This window comes from Triturus cristatus, chromosome 5_2 (assembly GCF_964204655.1).
Source record: "Triturus cristatus chromosome 5_2, aTriCri1.1, whole genome shotgun sequence".
Taxonomy (NCBI): Eukaryota; Metazoa; Chordata; class Amphibia; order Caudata; family Salamandridae; genus Triturus; species Triturus cristatus.
This window is the reverse complement of record NC_140588.1, coordinates 130,575,513-130,592,635: the sequence shown is the minus strand read 5'-3', so window position 1 is coordinate 130,592,635 and position 17,123 is coordinate 130,575,513.

The window sequence follows — 17,123 nt, the reverse complement described above, 5'->3', positions numbered from 1 at the left end:
AGTCCTGTGCTGACTCACACTGTCTCCTGGATTTTCCCCAGCCCCTGTCACTCAAACTCCAGACAAGGAATACACAGCCTAGCAGAGGCAGGTTTGGATGGTTAGACAAGAAAATACCTACTTTCTAAAAGTGGTATTTTCAAACACAGTATGTTAAAACCAACTTCACTAAAATATGTATTTTATCATTCTGAGTTCAGGCATACAAATTCGAATTTCTACCACGTTCCCTGAGTCAGTTAGGATTATAAGATGTAATAATCAAACTGCCCATTCTGGCCTATGGGGAACAGGTAACCTTGCAATCAGCCGCGGTCGGTGGTTGGAGTAACTGCAGGGCGGTGACGTGGGGAGGGGGAGGGGCAGGGTGGGGGGTAGTAAACTATGGATTACGGAGGTTTACAGGTAAGTTAACATATAAATTAATAAAACGAATTTCGTTGCGTGCACAGCAGTAAACCTCGTAATCCATAGTTTACTACCTCCCACCCTGCCCCTCCCCCCTCCCCACGTCACCGCCCTGCAGTTACTCCTACTACCGACCGCGGCTGCTTGCAATAGTGAAAAATGAAAATGGCTGTAATTCACTATTAGAACATGCCACACACACCAGGGCATGGCCTACCTTATACTTACAATGCACCCTGCCCTTGGGCCTACCATAGGAGTGTCTGATATGAAGAAAAGGGAAGGTTTAGGGACTGGCAAGTGGGTGCACTTGCCCAGTCAGCATGACAGTACCAGACTGCACACAGGCTCTGCAATGGCAGGCCTTAGTCACACTTTTACAGGCTGCTTCTGTGGGTGGCACAACCAGTGCTGCAAGCCCACCAGCAGCATTTGGATTTACAAGCCCTGGGCACTACTGGTGCACTGTACTAGGGTCTGACAAGTAAACCAAATCAGCCAATCATGAAATCACTAATCCATACATCAATTTACAATAGGGAGCACTTGCACTGTGGCACTGGACAGCAGTGGCACACTGCCCAAAGAATCTAACACCAGCAAAAACACATGAGGCAACAGCAAAAATGGAAGGGAGACCCACGCCAAGGTGCCAGGTCTAACACGTGTCCCCGCAAGCTGAAATGTGGGGAGAACTACCCTACCTCCTGGGAGTTCTCATCAGTAAGGCGGTAAAAACTGGACAGACCATCAGTGTTGGCGTGTTCTGTACCAGGGCGGTGTTCCACCGTGAAATCCACCCCCTGTAGGGAAATGGACCACCTCCACAGCTTTGGATTCTCACCCCTCATCTGCATCAACCATCTGAGGGGCCTGTGGTCTGTCTGACCCCGGAAATGAGTCCCAAACAGGTATGGTCTCAGCTTCTTCAGTGCCCAGACCACAGCAAATGCCTCACGCTCAATAGCATTTCACTTCTGTTCCTGTGGAAGTAACCTCCTACTGATGAAGGCTACGGGTTGATCTAGGCCCTCCTCATTCATCTGTGCCAAAACAGCCCCCACACCATGCTCTGAAGCGTCTGTTTGTACTATGAACTCTCTGGAGAAATTGGGTGCCAGAAGCACGGGCGCGTGGTTTTCAGGGCCTCAAAAGCTTTCTGACAGGTGTCAGTCCAAATCACTCTCTTGGGCTGCTTCCTGAAAGTCAGCGCGTTCAAGGGTGCAACAATGTTGCCATACCCCTTGACAAACCTCCTGTAGTAACCTGTGAGTCCTTAAAAGGCTCTCACATCTGTCTGGGTTTTGGGGGGCTCCCAAGCCAGGATGGTTTCAATCTTGGGCTGCAGGGGCACCACCTGGCTGCTCCCAACCTTATGCCCCAAGTACACCAAGGAACCGTCTGATCTGGCACTTACTCGCCTTGATCGTGAGGCCTGCCCTCCGCAGCGCCATCAACACTTCCCAGAGGTGGCGCAGAAGTTCTTCCCAACTGGCGCTGAACACTGCGATGTCATCCAGGTAGGCAACACTGAACTCGTAAAGTCCAGCCAACACCTGGCTGACCAACCTCTGAAAGGTGGAAGGGGCATTCTTCATCCCAAAGGGCATAACCTCTCTCTTGCCTCATCAGTCAAGGTGATCTGCCAGTACCCAGACATTAAGTCAAACGTTCTGAGGTACCGTGCAGCCCCTAGCCGATCTATGAGCTCATCATCTATGGGAATGGGGTGCCGTCAGTCCTGGTGACTGAATTGAGCCCTCGGTAGTCTACACAGAACCGGAGTTCTGGTGTGGCACCTGGTGTGGCAGCCTTTGGGACCAAGACCACTGGGCTGGCCCAAGGACTGTTAGAGGACTCAATCACCCCTAATGCAAGCATCTTGGAGACCTCCTCCTTGAAGCAAGCTCCCACCCTGTCAGTCAACCTATAGGTTTTGTGCCTCACAGGTGTACTATCCCCAGTGTCCACATCATGGACGAACCAATCAGTGACACTGGGAATCAGGAAGAACAGATCAGAAAACTGTCCCAGCAACTGGCAGCAGTCATTCTGTTGCTCAGGGGTCAGGGTGGAAGAGAGGTTGACATCATCCACTGACCCATCTTGCTCTGTCGCCGACAGGAGGTCCGGAAGAGGCTCGTTCTCCTCCTCCATTCCACCATCTGTCACTAAGAGTATGCCCACTAGGGACCTCTCCAAGTGGGGCTTCAGGCGGTTGACATGCAGGACCCTCAACGGGTCCTGGGAGACCGCAAGTCCACCAAGTAGGTAACCAGACATTTTGTGCTCCACAACCTCAAATGGTCTGGTCCACTTATCCTGGAGTGCGCAGGGCTCCACTGAGGCCATGACCCACACTTTCTGACCAGGCTGAAGCTCTACCAGAGTGGCATTCTGGTCATACCACCGCTTCATCTCCTCCTGGCTGGCTTCCAGATTCGTCTCAGCGAGATGCCTGAAACGCCTAATTTGGTTCCTAAAGGCCAGCATGTAGCTATATACATCCTGGGGAGGTTTCCTGGGAGATTGCTCCCAGGCTTCTTTGACCAAACTTAGAGGTCCTCTCACTGGGTGTCCATAGAGAAGCTCAAAGGGGCTGAACCCTAGAGATTTCTGTGGCACCTCACGGTAAGCAAAGAGCAGGCATGGTAAGAGTACATCCCACTTACACCTCATAGGTTCCTCAAGACCCATAATCATGCCTTTCAGGGTTCGGTTGAACCTTTCAACCAACCCATTTCCTTGGGGGTGGTAAGGAGTGGTAAACTTGTAGGTTACCCCACACTCCTGCCACAGGGACTTCATATACTTGGAAATGAATTTGGTATCTCCGTCAGACACTACCTCGCAAGGGAATCCCACTCTGGAGAAAATGTCCATCGGTTCTTGTCCCACCACGGGGGCCGTCATTGTCCTCAGAGGTATGGCTTCCAGGTACCAGGTGGCATGGTCCACCAAGACCAAGGTGAACCTGTTGCCCATGGCTGTCTTGGGGTCCAATGGCCCACAATGTCAATACCCACCCGTTCAAAGGGGGTGCTGACCACAGGGAATGGCTGGAGAGGAGCCTTGCTCTTCCTCCCACTTGCCTGGCAAGTCGACATGTCCTGCAGTGAGTGTCTGAACTCCTGCACATTTGGGGCCAATAAAAGTGGGTGACAAGCCTCTCAAAGGTCTTGTCCTGCACCAAATGTCCTGCCAATGGCACATCATGAGCCAGCCCCAGTAGGAAGGCTCTGAAGCGCTGGGGTACCACCAGCACACGGGCTGACCCAGGCTCAGCAACCTTAGGCTCAGAATACAGGAGACCATTCTCCCAGTAGACCCAATGTGACCCAGACTGATCACCTGCTGTCTGGTCTGCATCCTGCTGCCACAGACCCACCAGAGAAGGGCACTTGTTCTGCTCCTCACAGAACTCCTCCCTGGAGGGTCCTCCTTCTTGCTTCCAATGGGTCAGCTCAGGCAGGTCCCCCAGTTCAGCTACCTGTTCCCCTGTAGGCTCCAGGGCATCACCCTCAGGGTCTGCTTCCTCCTGGACTGTGGGAACTTCGTGGGCTGGTTTCCCACGCCCCCTGCCTCCTCTCTCTAAGGCAGGTACCTGGGCCCCCCTCTCAGGCTCCAGGTCCTCTTGAGAACCCCTACTGGCTGCCATGGACCATGTGGTGACACACGCCCAGTGAGGCAGACCCAACTTTTCCAAATGAGCACTCTGCTCCACCTTCGCCCAAGGTGAGCTCTCCAGATCGTTCCCTAACAAACAGTCAAAAGGCATGATGGGCCTCACAGCTACCTGAAGAGTACCACAGACCCCCGACTCAAAGGGATCCTGAGCCACCTTGCAGTTGCTCTCTGTGTTGTCAGCGGCAACAACTGGATAGAATGCATTGGGGACAACCTGCTCTTGAGATACCAGGTGACACTTGACAGCTGTCACACTGGCTCCTGTATCTCTAAGAGCCTCCTCTCTATGGCCATTGATGGTCACCCACTGCCTGTATTTCTTAGTGTTATCAGGCAGCTGGGTCCTAGGTACCACCTCACAGTCTCCTAAAGAGACAAGGGACATCTCTGCGGGACCCCACCCACCTTGGGCACCCATCTCCTCATCCAGGGCTACACTAGTCATCAGTCGGGGGCTGCACCAGGGGGTGCTGTCTTTACAAACTGGTGGCCCCTGGGATCATTCGCTTTATGACCCAGATTCCCACATTTGTAGCATCTCAGGGGTCCCCCTTGAACAGGTAGACCTGTCAGGCCCCTGATGGTTTCTGGGGGGGAGGCTGGGAACCTTTCCCTTGGTTCCCTTGGGGACTACTTTGGGGTCTTCTTTGGAACTCCCTCTGTTTACCATTTCCCCCCCACTCTTCTGCTGGTTACCCTGCCCACTCTTGGCTGAATCTCCCACGTGACCCTTGTGGACCCTGGTGCTTACCCAGCGGTCCGCCTCCTCAGCAACCTTCCTAGGGTTAGTCAGCCTGCTATCAGTCAGGTGCTGGTGTAGCTCTGGAAAACAATTGCTTGACAAGTGCTCCCATTCAATCAAATCAAAGAGCCCCTGAAAATCATCAACTTTGCTGCCCTTCACCCAACCATCCAATGCTCTGCAGAAAAAAGTGACATATTCCATCCAGGTGCTGCTCTCTATCTTCTTGCAACCTCTGAACCTCTGTCTATACAATTCAGGAGTTAAACCATACCTGGACATTAATGCATCTTTCATGTGGTGATATGAATTATAGACTTCAGAAGGAAAGTCTAACAGTATGTTCCGCCCCTCACTAAGGAACCGCCCCCACAACCCAGCTCCCCAATCCTTCTCAGGGACCCGGAGGGAAGACATGGCTACCTCATAGGCCTTGAACCACTGCCCAATATCATCATTCTTGTAAAATTATTTTACCACATCCTTGGGAATATACACTCTAGCTTCAACAGGCATAGACGGTGTGCTGCCACCAGAGGGAGCAATCTCTAAGCTCCTGGCTTTTAATTCCAACTCCCTCAAACTTTTCTCATGATCCAACTGCATTCTCTTTTCCTCTAGGGCCAATTTTCCATTTTCTAACTCCAGTTGTCCACCCAACTTGAGCTTGGCCAGCTCCATCTCAGGCATCCTGTTTTATTTCCCTCTTCTTGGGACAGGCCCCTGGAAGAAACACTGCTACCTGCTGTGGAGACTGCTCTCCTCCCTCCTGGACCCAATGGCTCCTCTAACAGCTCATCTGCCTTATCTGCCCCCTCCACATGCTCAGGGGTGCTCCTTCCTTCAAACCAGGCCCTCAGCGCCTTTTGCAACTCCTCTTTTCTGGAGATACCGGTCATAGAAACTTTGAACCTCCTGCAGAAGTGCTTGAGCTGGTTAACAGTGTAGCATTCCAGGCTCTCCTCTTCCCAATCACAATCAACAGATGCAATGGATGCTGCTTTCCCCATGGTGGTTAAACTTGGCAGTTCTTTACAAGAATAGAAAGTCCCAGAAAAACAATCTACTAAAAGTATGTGGTCGCGTTTTGGTCTGCACTCACTAGTAGTGTTCACCAATCACTGTACATGAGTCACAAATGCAAGTCCAGATTCCTCACCGCTGACCACCAATGTTAGATTTGGGGGTCTCTAGTTGGCATAGGTAGGTACCTGTGACAAATAGGGACCGTTGAGTCTAGTCAGGGTAAGGGGGTACACTCCTAAAATAACACCTGCTCACCCCCTTGGTAGCTTGGCACGAGCAGACAGGCGTATCTCAGAGGCAGTGTGCAAAGCATTTGTGAACACATACAGTAATCAAGTGACAACAATACAGATGGACACCACACAAGTTTTATATCAAAAATAAGTATTCTTTATATAGATTTAACACAAGACCATAAATGACAAAAATCCACAATACTGTTACTTTAAAATGGTAAAATTTAGCTTAGTTCTCTTAAGATGGTAAATGCGACACTCAGAGTTCAATGTACCTTAAGATGCGACACTCAGGGCAACAAAAGTGTTACAAGGACGGTGATGCGTTGAAGATCTGGTGCAAATAAACAAAGATGGTGCTTTCTTCTTGGTGCGACACGCTTACCGGTGATGCGGCGGCACCTGATGCAACGTCGATCCTTTTCTCCAGCGATGCGAGATGCTTTACACGATGCGAGCCGCGACAGGTCCTGCGACACACCCGGTGATGCGGCAGCATCTGCTGCAATGTCGATCCTCTTCTCCGGTGATGAGCCGTGACAGGCCCTGCGACACGCTTTTCGGAGATGCGTCAGCGCCTGATATGACGTCGATCCTCGTCTCCTGCGATGAGCCACGACAGGCCCTGCGACACGCTTCCCAGTGATGCGGTGGTGTATGCTGCGACATCGATCCTCTTCTCCTGGCGATGCGAGGCGCTTCGGTGGACCTGCGATAACTCACCGATTCATCTGCAACACGCTTCCCGGTGATGCGGCGTTGTCTGCTGTGACGTCGATCCTCTTCTCCGGTGATGCGAGGCGCTTCGTGTTGTGAAGCGGCAGCGGCTGTTCGGTGACACACTTCTTGTTCTTGAGTCGCGCTTCCAGCTCCTTGTGACACGCAAGTCCTCAAAAAGTCCAGCACATCTGCAGGCACTTCGAAAGAACTCTTGGGGAGCTGGTGGGTGAAGTCTACTGCCCTGTGACTTCAGCAGGAGGCAAGCCCTTTTCCAAGCCCTTGGAGATCCTTCACAAGTTGAATAAAGTGCACACAAAGTCCTTTCTCCTTTCTTTGGCAGTCAGGCAACCACTGCAGGCCAATCCCCCAAGCAGCACTTCAGCTTAGGGACACGCTTCCCGGTGATGCGGTGGCGCCTGATGCGACGTCGATCCTCTTCTCCGGCGATGCGAGATGCTTTACACAATGCGAGCCGCGACAGGCCCTGCGACATGCTTCTCAGTGATGTGGCGGCGTCTGCTGTGAAGTCGATTCTCTCCCCTGGTGATGCGAGTTGCTTCCACAACGATGGAGCCGCTACAGGCCCTGCGACACTCTTCCCGGTGATGCGGCGGCGTCTGCTGCGACGGCGATCCTCTTCTCCGGCGATGAGCCGCATCAGGCCCTGCGACACGCTTCTTGGAGATGCGGCGTCGATCCTCGTTCCTGCGATGAGCCGCGACAGACCCTGCAACACGCTTCCCAGTGATGCGGCGGCATCTGCTGCAACGTCGATCCGCTTCTCCTGGTGATGCGAGGCGCTTCGGTGGACCTGCGATGACTCAACGATTCTTCTGCGACACGCTTCCCAGTGATGCGGCGGCATCTGCTGCGACATTGATCCTCTTCTCCAGTGATGCGAGGCGCTTCGTGTTGTGAAGTGGCAGTGGCAGTTTGGCAACACGCTTCTTGTTCTTGAGTTGCGCCTCCAGCTCCTTGCGACACGCAAGTCCTCAAAAAGTCCAGCACAACTGCAGGCACTGCAAGCACCAGCTGGTGGGTGAAGTCTGTTGGCCCTGAGACTTCAGCAGGAGGCAAGCTCTTTTCCAAGCCCTTGGAGATCCTTCACAAGTTGAATAAAGTGCCCACAAAGTGCTTTCTCATTTCTTTGGCAGTCAGACAACCACTGCAGGCCAATCCCCCAAGCAGCACTTCAGCTTAGGGAAAATCACTCCTCAGTTTCTTATGGTTCCACTCCTCAGCAAAGGTTTCTTCTTGTTTCCCAAAGTGAACTAAAGTTCTTGGGTTTGGGTCCCAATATTTATACCCAATTTCTCTTTGTTTTTCTGAAGGCAGAGAGGCCTTTGCCTAGTCCAAACCAGTTCTGGTCAGTCCTGGAGCAGTTGTTAACAAGACTTCTTCTTTCCTTTCAGAGTGCAGGGCAGAGACATCAGACACACCACAGGAGGTGGAGCCAGCATTGTGGAGGGAAGGCACAGCCCTATTCAGGTCCCAGGTGCAACTCCTCCCACCCATCTAGATGCAGATCTCTCTATTCAGCCCTGTGCTGACTCACCCTGTCTCCTGGAATTTCCCCAGCCCCTGTCACTCAAACTCCAGACAAGGGATACACAGCTTAGCAGAGACAGGTTTGGATGGTTAGACCAGGAAATACCTACTTTCTAAAAGTGGTATTTTCAAATAAAGAATGTTAAAACCAACTTCACTAAAAGATGTATTTTATAATTCTGAGTTCAGGCATACAACATTTGAATTCTACCATGCTCCCAGAGTTGTTAGGATTATAAGATGTAATAATCAAACTGCCCATTCTGGCCTATGGGGAACAGGTAGCCTTGCAATAGTGAAAAACTAAAATGGTTGTAATTCACTATTAGAACATGCCACACACACCAGGGCATGGCCTACCTTATACTTACAATGCACTCTGCCCTTGGGCCTACCATAGGGGTGCCTGATATGAAGAAAAGGGAAGGTTTAGGGACTGGCAAGTGGGCGCACTTGCCCAGTCAGCATGACAGTACCAGACTGCACACAGGCTCTGCAATGGCAGGCCTTTGACACACTTTTACAGGCTGCTTCTGTGGGTGGCACAACCAGGGCTGCAAGCCCACCAGCAGCATTTAGATTTACAAGCCCTAGGCACTCCTGATGTACTGTACTAGGGTCTGACAAGTAAACCAAATCAGGCAATCATGGAATCACGAATCCATACATCAATTTACAATATGGAGCACTTGCACTGTGGCACTGGACAGCAGTGGCACAGTGCCCAAAGCATCTAACACCAGCAAAAACACATGAGGCAACAGCAAAAATAGAAGGGAGACCCACGCCAAGGTGCCGGGTCTAACAGTCATGCTACTATTTTCTTGTAGTGGTCTCTCATGAAGAGTCCATAACTATGAAGAATAGTCTTACCAAGGTAAAGCTGCATCCTCTCTTAGCTGGGTTTCAGTAATGAATGGGAGGTCCAGATTGGAACTGGAGAGTAGGTCATATATGTGTATGCACTTCATAGCCATAAATTGTACACTGATTGGGAGGATCCTCTGCATGTAGAAGAAGGAGGGTCTCAAGTTGATTTAGTTGGGAGGAAGGAAGATTTTGGAATTTAGTAAGGGATGTAAGAGGGCTACAAGGTCCCTTTTAAAAATTCCAAAAGGTGGAATTAGAGTATGATATATTGGAGTGGTAGGAGGGAAAGTAGATTTGGACTGGATCATGAGGGAGGAGGTACTGGAAGTACCAGGAAGTGAGGATGGAGTAAGTAACATAAGGTAGGAAAAGGAGATGAGAGAAGGGATGAAGAATAAACAAATAGGGGTGAAAACAGTTGAGAGACATTGATTGGAGTCAGAGAGGAAGAGTTACCGCAGATCATTTTTTATTCCTGGTTTTGGAGGGCTGGGCTGTATATTAGTGGAGATGGGAAGGAAGGGGCTGTCAAGGTACTGGATGCTTACAAAGATTAAGAAAAAGAATGTTATAGGAGTGCATTGGAATAGTCAGAGATTGATGAATATAGTATGTGGTTCATACCATATGGACATTCGGAGGGACGGTGTTATGTGATAATAGGTGGAGATAGAAAAGTTATGGAGGAGTTGGAGAGTGGGGAATGATTGATAGTGGAAAAAGTTGAGAGGGAAAGATAACTGTTGAAAGAAACATTACAGGGAATGGTGAGCAAAGGTAGCATAGATGGAAAGAAAGGAGGTGCAAGCCATAAAGATTATGAGATGTAGAAAAGGGGTGAGAGATGCTTAGTAGAATAGGTAGGGTAGAAAGAAAGGACACAATTGAAGGATTGTTCAAGATAACTATCAAAGACAATGTGCAGTTCTTGCAATGTGTGCATTAACTTTGATATATGTAGAACAGTATGAACGACCTCTCTGAAGATTTGCATGGACGAAATCTTGACCATTCGCAATTGTGACATAAAGTCCACAACAACAGCAGTTATCAATGAGGACACATTTTTTAATTGAATTTCTTCAGGTGAAAGGTTTGTTTTGATCTCTTGTACGAGTTTGTGCTTCTCTGCTTTGGTTCCAGCATCTCCATCAAATAATTCGCTTTTTGGAAGAAGATCATACAATAGAATGTCCTTAATACATTCACCCCTTTCTTTTGCTACATCCATCCCTCTATGTGCTTGCGAAAGTTGTTTTTTTGTAACCTGTTTTGTATTGGCTGGTTGGACGAAACTCTTACCATGGCAATTAAAGCATGGAAGTTTAGCTTTAGTGATTATGTCAAACAGCCTTTTCTCTCTCAATACAAATCTCTCCTTCTTCAGTGCTGCTTATAGTAGCTTAGATTCATGTTCCAGGACGATTAGTAGACATGTCTTTATATTATTATCCACCTATTGTTTGGTCACGAAGTTGTGTAGTCAAACAGGCTCAGTCATTCAATCAATCAAGCAACTTTATTTCCCATTTGAAAAATGCATAAAATGTACATAATAATTATAGATATACTTCTGATAGATATCCATCACATACAAACAATCTATATAAATAACTAGGTGGATAAAATATCTATTAAAAGTTTAAAAAAATATAATTGTCTAGTAGCTAGGGATATTACACAAAGTGCACCGATGTAGATAAATAACAATTGCTCTTTGGCTCAGTTAATTTACACATATGACCATAATCAAAGTGTTAACAATCGGTAACAAGAGGTAACCACACTTCTAGTCTTTAAGTCAGCCTGTAAAAAAGATGGAGTCATGAAACGTATGTATGGCGATTCCAGTATTACTGAGAGAGCTTGTGTGTGGGAACGTAAGATACACTTTCTCAGTAGTGAAATGATACATTTTTTTCTCTTAACATTATAGAGCGAACAAAAGAATAGGATGTGAGAGACAGATTGATTAGAAAGATCATCACAAGGGCATAAAGACAACTGATTTACCAAATATGCTTGTGCTGGATAACTAATCATTACCAGTAAGAAACGATGCAGGGTGTTGGAGACACATGAAAGATAAGAAAAATACCCAACTGCCAGAGTTCAAAACCTGATAGCTTATAACTGAAATTTTAGTTTGCTTTTTTAGGAGTGCGTGAGGCAATAAAATGTTCTTTTAACCTAGATTTAGGGAAAGTGATACACTGAGATGGTGAATCAAACAATATTGCCAAATCCAACTCACTAAAAGACTGTTTCACAGAAGCCAGCCAGGTAATAAAAGAAACTCGATCAAGGGTTAAAATATCCTTTAGCACAATTTGTTTTAATTGGACAGAGTTCCTTTTAAATATCAATAGCCATATTAATAAAGGGGCTATTTTAATGGTATCAATTATAAAAGGGAGGCCTTATTCCTTATGGACTATGATGTTATGGCGCGAACCAGGAATAGGCAGTAGCTTTTTTCAGATTTGTCTTTTATAACTTGGAGGGGTTCAACTTGTGCTACGCCCCAGATTGCTGCACCATAGGTAGCTATGGATATCGTTTTTGCAGAGTGAATTTCCGACATTTCTTTAATCGGTTTATTTCCTAGGTCTTTAGCAAACTTCCAGAGAGCAGCTATAGTTTTAGTCATATCGTTCACTCTGTTTCTTTAGCAGTGCTTCCGGCATGGGAGTGATATCACGTTCCCTAACCTATTGTCATATATTTTCTTACGTGGTTGGAGGGCGGACCGCGATTCCGGAAAGCACGCAGTCTATTGTTAACAATGATGACATTGAATACATGGATAAAACGGAGTGCACTCCACCCTACAATTGGCACTCTGTTTCTCGCCATCTTAGACCGTTTTAATTTAGCATCAAAGAAAATCCCCAAGTACATAACATTTTCTATTCTTTCCAGGTTTCTGCCATCTATTTGGAGTCTTATTAGTTTTTTTCTTCTCCCTGCCCACAGCCATCACAAAGGTCTTAGTTTTATTAATATATAGACCTTACTCCGCCATATATGCCGAATATATCCCTATGGAAAGCTGTAAGGCCATTGGAGTTCTGGCCAATAAAACTGCGTCATCTGCATTAAGCAGGACGGGCAAAGGTAATAAGCCTACAACCAGGGTGTCCTTACATTTTTCGCTCAGCGCCGCATTTAATTTGTTGGTATGTAAGGAAAAAAGAAACCGAGCAATGACGCAGCACTGTCTCACACCTGTTCCAATCCTGAAGAGTTTTGCGCAATCCCCCTGTTTCCCATACCTGATTACTGCCCCAGCTTCTCTGTAAAGTTCTCTTATGTATAAGATTATAGAAAAATCCATGCCCATTGTTTTCATAATGGCCCACAGTTTACTGTGGGAAACGCAGTCAAAGGCCACCGATAAATCTATAAATGCCATTTAAAAATGGCCTTTCTTTGCAATGGTGTATTTGTCTGTGACTAGGGGTAGATTGAGGCACTGGTCTATTGTCCCCCACCCCTTCCTGAATCTATATTGGGCATCCGCAAGGACGTTGTTCTCCGTCTCCCAATCCTTTATCCTGTTGAGTAGTAATCTACCCATTAGTTTAGCTGTGCTATCTAATAGGGAAATTGGATGGTAGTTAGCAGGGTTTGAGCCACCCCCCTTTTTGTAAATTGAGATTATCAGGGATTGCCTCCAAGATGACAAGATGACAACTTTGGCTATAGCATTAAATGCTAAGGACAGGAGTGAGACCCATATTGGTTTATTAGCTCGAAAAATATCCAACGGAACTCCATGTGGTCCAACAGCATTCAGGGCGGGCGATTTATTAAGACAAAGCAAGATCTATTTCATTGATGGAAAACTCCAGGGCTGGAGAGACACATGGAGGTTGCTCTGGAGCCAACACATTAGTAGTGTCTGCCTGATTTTGGAATATGTTCTGGAAGTGCCTTAACCAAGTATCGTCATCTATGTGAAGGTCCAATGATGGCCCACCCATCCCTTGTAAAAGGGGAATATTGACTTATTTTCAAAAAGCCTTACTATCTTTACAAAATGAGGCTTGTCTTAGCTTCTCACAGGCATACACGCGTAGCTGCCTTTTCCTATACTCCCTTCCCATATGTACAAGCAACCCTTGCTTTCATTTTGTAGGCCAGCATTGCTGTATTCACTGCATGCTTGCCAGATGACTTTGTAAACCTCAGTACCGCTCCAGCTTGCTGGGTCAATATGATAGTACTTTTTGATTGCTGTTGAGACCACTTAAGTTTATCATCCAGTCGAATACCAAGATATTCATAAGTGGATACTTGTTCATGTTGTAACTGTAAACCTTGAAAGAGGCTCGCAATTTTTGCTTTTGGTTTATGATCATATATTCCATTTTATCAACATTAATGGTCAATTTTCTTGCTGTACAAAAGGACTCAAAGCCTTCCAATAGATGGTGCATTGATATCTCCATTCTGGCCAACAATACTGTGTCGTCAGCGAACAGCAGGATTTGGATGTAGTCATTGCCTGCTTACAGTACATCCAAATTTAGGTTTTTCAGAACTGCAAAGATGTCATTTATGTAACAGTTAAAGAGTCGGAACTATGACGCAGCCCTTTTTAGGCATACAAATCTGCTGCAAATACATTCATACATTGCTATTTAGATCAGCTACTCTGCTGAAAACTTCACTTGGACAAAACTAGCTGGAGATTAAAAAAAAATCCACATTGAGACTTGTGTGCTCTGTACTATGGAATTTTGTCAATCCCTTAAGCCCTTATTCTGGCTAAACCACAACTAACACTTTGTAGGTCCTCTGCTTTCTGATCAGTTGTTGCAGGTGGATGAGGGGTAGCCATCGCTCTCCTAAGGATAGGCATTGGGTTTGGTTGTCATTACTTTCTCAATAGACTTTGATTACTGTTGTAATTCACTAGTTTCTGCTTTTTGACAATTTGTTTCCCAGGCTTTTTTCCATTGTATAAGACTTGTAGCACTTGTTTTCACAATGATAAAACATCTGATCCCCTTCACTCATCAGTTTCTTTTGTGAACTTCATATTGCCGTATTTCTGCATCATCTCAAACTCTTTTCTGTACAACCACAGTTGATGTTAGCTTTTCCTTCGGATAAGTTATAAGCATAAGACACGTTTTTCTTTGTTGAAGAAGTCCTCTGATTTTGTAGCTGGCAACACTCTCTCAGGAGGTAAAGATCCTCTGCTGCCACCTGCTATGCTCATGTCTACGAATTTGAACCAACGGAAAGCCTGAAACAAAAACAATATTAAAATAAATTACCAATATGATGGCTAAAAAACATCATTATAGTGCCGCCATCTTAGAAAAAGGCAGAAGGGTTGCTCTGAGGAGATATTTTCTTCTATGTAAGACTACTTGAGCCTTAAAACCTATGTTTTGAAACCAAAATGAAGTATATACATCTCATGGTTGCGTAAATATGACATCAGTACTGGAATACATATGCCATTATTAAAAATGTCGTCGAGAAAAATTCAGCCTGATTTAGCAATGTCTACCCAAGCTAAATTGCTTCTCCAATGCAAAATACAAAAACACAAATCAAAAATGAAAATCTCTGGACAACAATTTTTTTACGGAGGTATATCAAGGGGCCAGAACTAGCTTAGCAAATCTTAGGCTTTCATATGCTAAATGGTTTCATATATCTGGCCCATAGCGCATAGTGATGACTTTGCACACCTAAACATAGGTTAGGAACGTAGTCGCTCAACAACACCCTCTTTCCTCACATTTGTAAAAACGTCTTTGAAATTCATTCATTGGTAATGTATTCTTTATTCATTGTGAATATACATTCTTTAAGAGAAATGATACAAAGTACTTCAAACCTTCCTGGCAAAGGAAATTATTGGAGCATATTTACAACGAGGCGATAAAAAATTATCGCCGCTTTAGCGGACGTTTTCAGATATATTAGCAAGGTCACGCTAACGCGTGAAACCTTGCTTTAGTGTGGGGATTTCTAACGCCCAGCTTTGCATCTCTAATGAGATGCAAAGTGGGCGTTCCTGACCTGACATGATAGGAGAAATGTCGCTAAGCGACATTTCTCCTATCATCAAGCCCCACGCTATGAAGCATAGCGTCAGGAAAAGAAGCGATAACACATGTTATCGCTACTTTCCTAACACCTGCTTCAGGACTGACTTAGCCATGATATCCTATGGAAGGAGGATATCATGGCTAAGTTTGTGAGTCCCTATCAACAAGCTAACGTGAGATTATCATTGGGTTTCCAGCGATAATCTCACGTTAGCCAGTTAGCGTGAGGATTTTTATCGCTATTGAGATAAACGTTGCTAATAGCACGCTATCTCAGCGATAAAAATCCACGCTAGCCGGCGATAATTATCCTAGCGCTAAGTGCGCTTTGCGATAATTATCGCCGGTTGTTGTTGATATGCCCCTCAGTTCCTTAATAACTCTTACAAGATGTCACCTTAAAGATAAAGGAGCAGATTTACAAGCCCCTTGCGCCGACTTTACACCGCCATTGCGTCACTTCTGTGACGTAGCAGCATCGTAAACAACGCGCCACAACGCGACATATTTACAATGTGACACATCTAGGGAGATGCGTCACGTTGTAAAGCCTTGCGCTACATTATACCTGCGTCAGGTATAATGTATGCAGGGTGGGCATTCCGTCACAAGGAAGCCTCGTGAAAGTGACGCAGTGAAATCTACAAGATTTCACAGAGTCACTTTTACGACGCCACTGCGTCAAAACCTTGCGCCTGCATGAATCAGGCACAAGGAGTGACGCAGCATGTTAGGAATAGGCATTCCTAACCACTGCTGGAGTTGCGTTGTGGGAGAAAGTTTGCATTGTCAGCATTCCGTCCATCATTTGTTTGCTGTAACACTACGACACAACACCAGCAATGCATGACTTTTGGACCAACAGATGCATCAGAATTTCTGATGCATCTGTTAATCCTTTTCCATGGAGCACTGTATTGTAAATACAGTGCATCCATGGCGCAAGGACATTTGCCGCTGGCGCAAGGGAACTGACGCATCTATGCAGATGCGGCATTTCCTTGTAAATCTGCCCCAAAATGTGTACTGTGGAGTCCATCCCTTTATCAAATGAGATATGCTATTTAAAAATACATGTTTTAATTGTCGTGGTTTTATTTGACAACATAGTTTAACAACACACATATTGTTTTTTTTCAAACGATAGTACACTGAGTTAAACAGTGGAAATGAATTGGAAAATTCTGCTTATGACCTTTCTTTTAGGTATTGCAGCGTGATGGGAAAGAGTAACATAATTCAAATAGAAACACACAGAGCTACCGTACAGGGCATTTTATTGCCAACGTTCTCTCAGGGTAGCTGCTCAATCCAGATTGGCTCTTTCTCCCCAGCAACAGACACAATTGCTTCCTGGCGAGGGGCGAAACAAGACCTGCAATTCATTCTCTCCCTGGAACTCCTTATGTCGGGGCAGGGAATTCATTTAGGCTCGTTGCTTTTTATAGAAAGGGGAAAAAAAGCCGTTCGGGCTTTATGCAGCATTATAATGGTCTGCAACAAGTAAATAATTAAATGTTGTTCTTCGCTGCTAAAATATAGAAGCAAAATGTAATAATCATATTTACAAGCTGACAAATAATCAAAATCCGGCAAAGTTAAGTGCAAAAGTAATCCGAATGCTTCCTTTATCACCGATTTCAGTTTCCAATAAACTTGGGTGTTTATTTATTTATGGATTTTTATAACACTCCTAAAGCAGCGCCATGTATTTAATGCAATGTGGATGTAAACATTTTACTGCACTGCGATAAATAATGCATATTAACTCTGAAGGACCGTGGAGATTTCACCCTAATTGTTTCGCCTGTA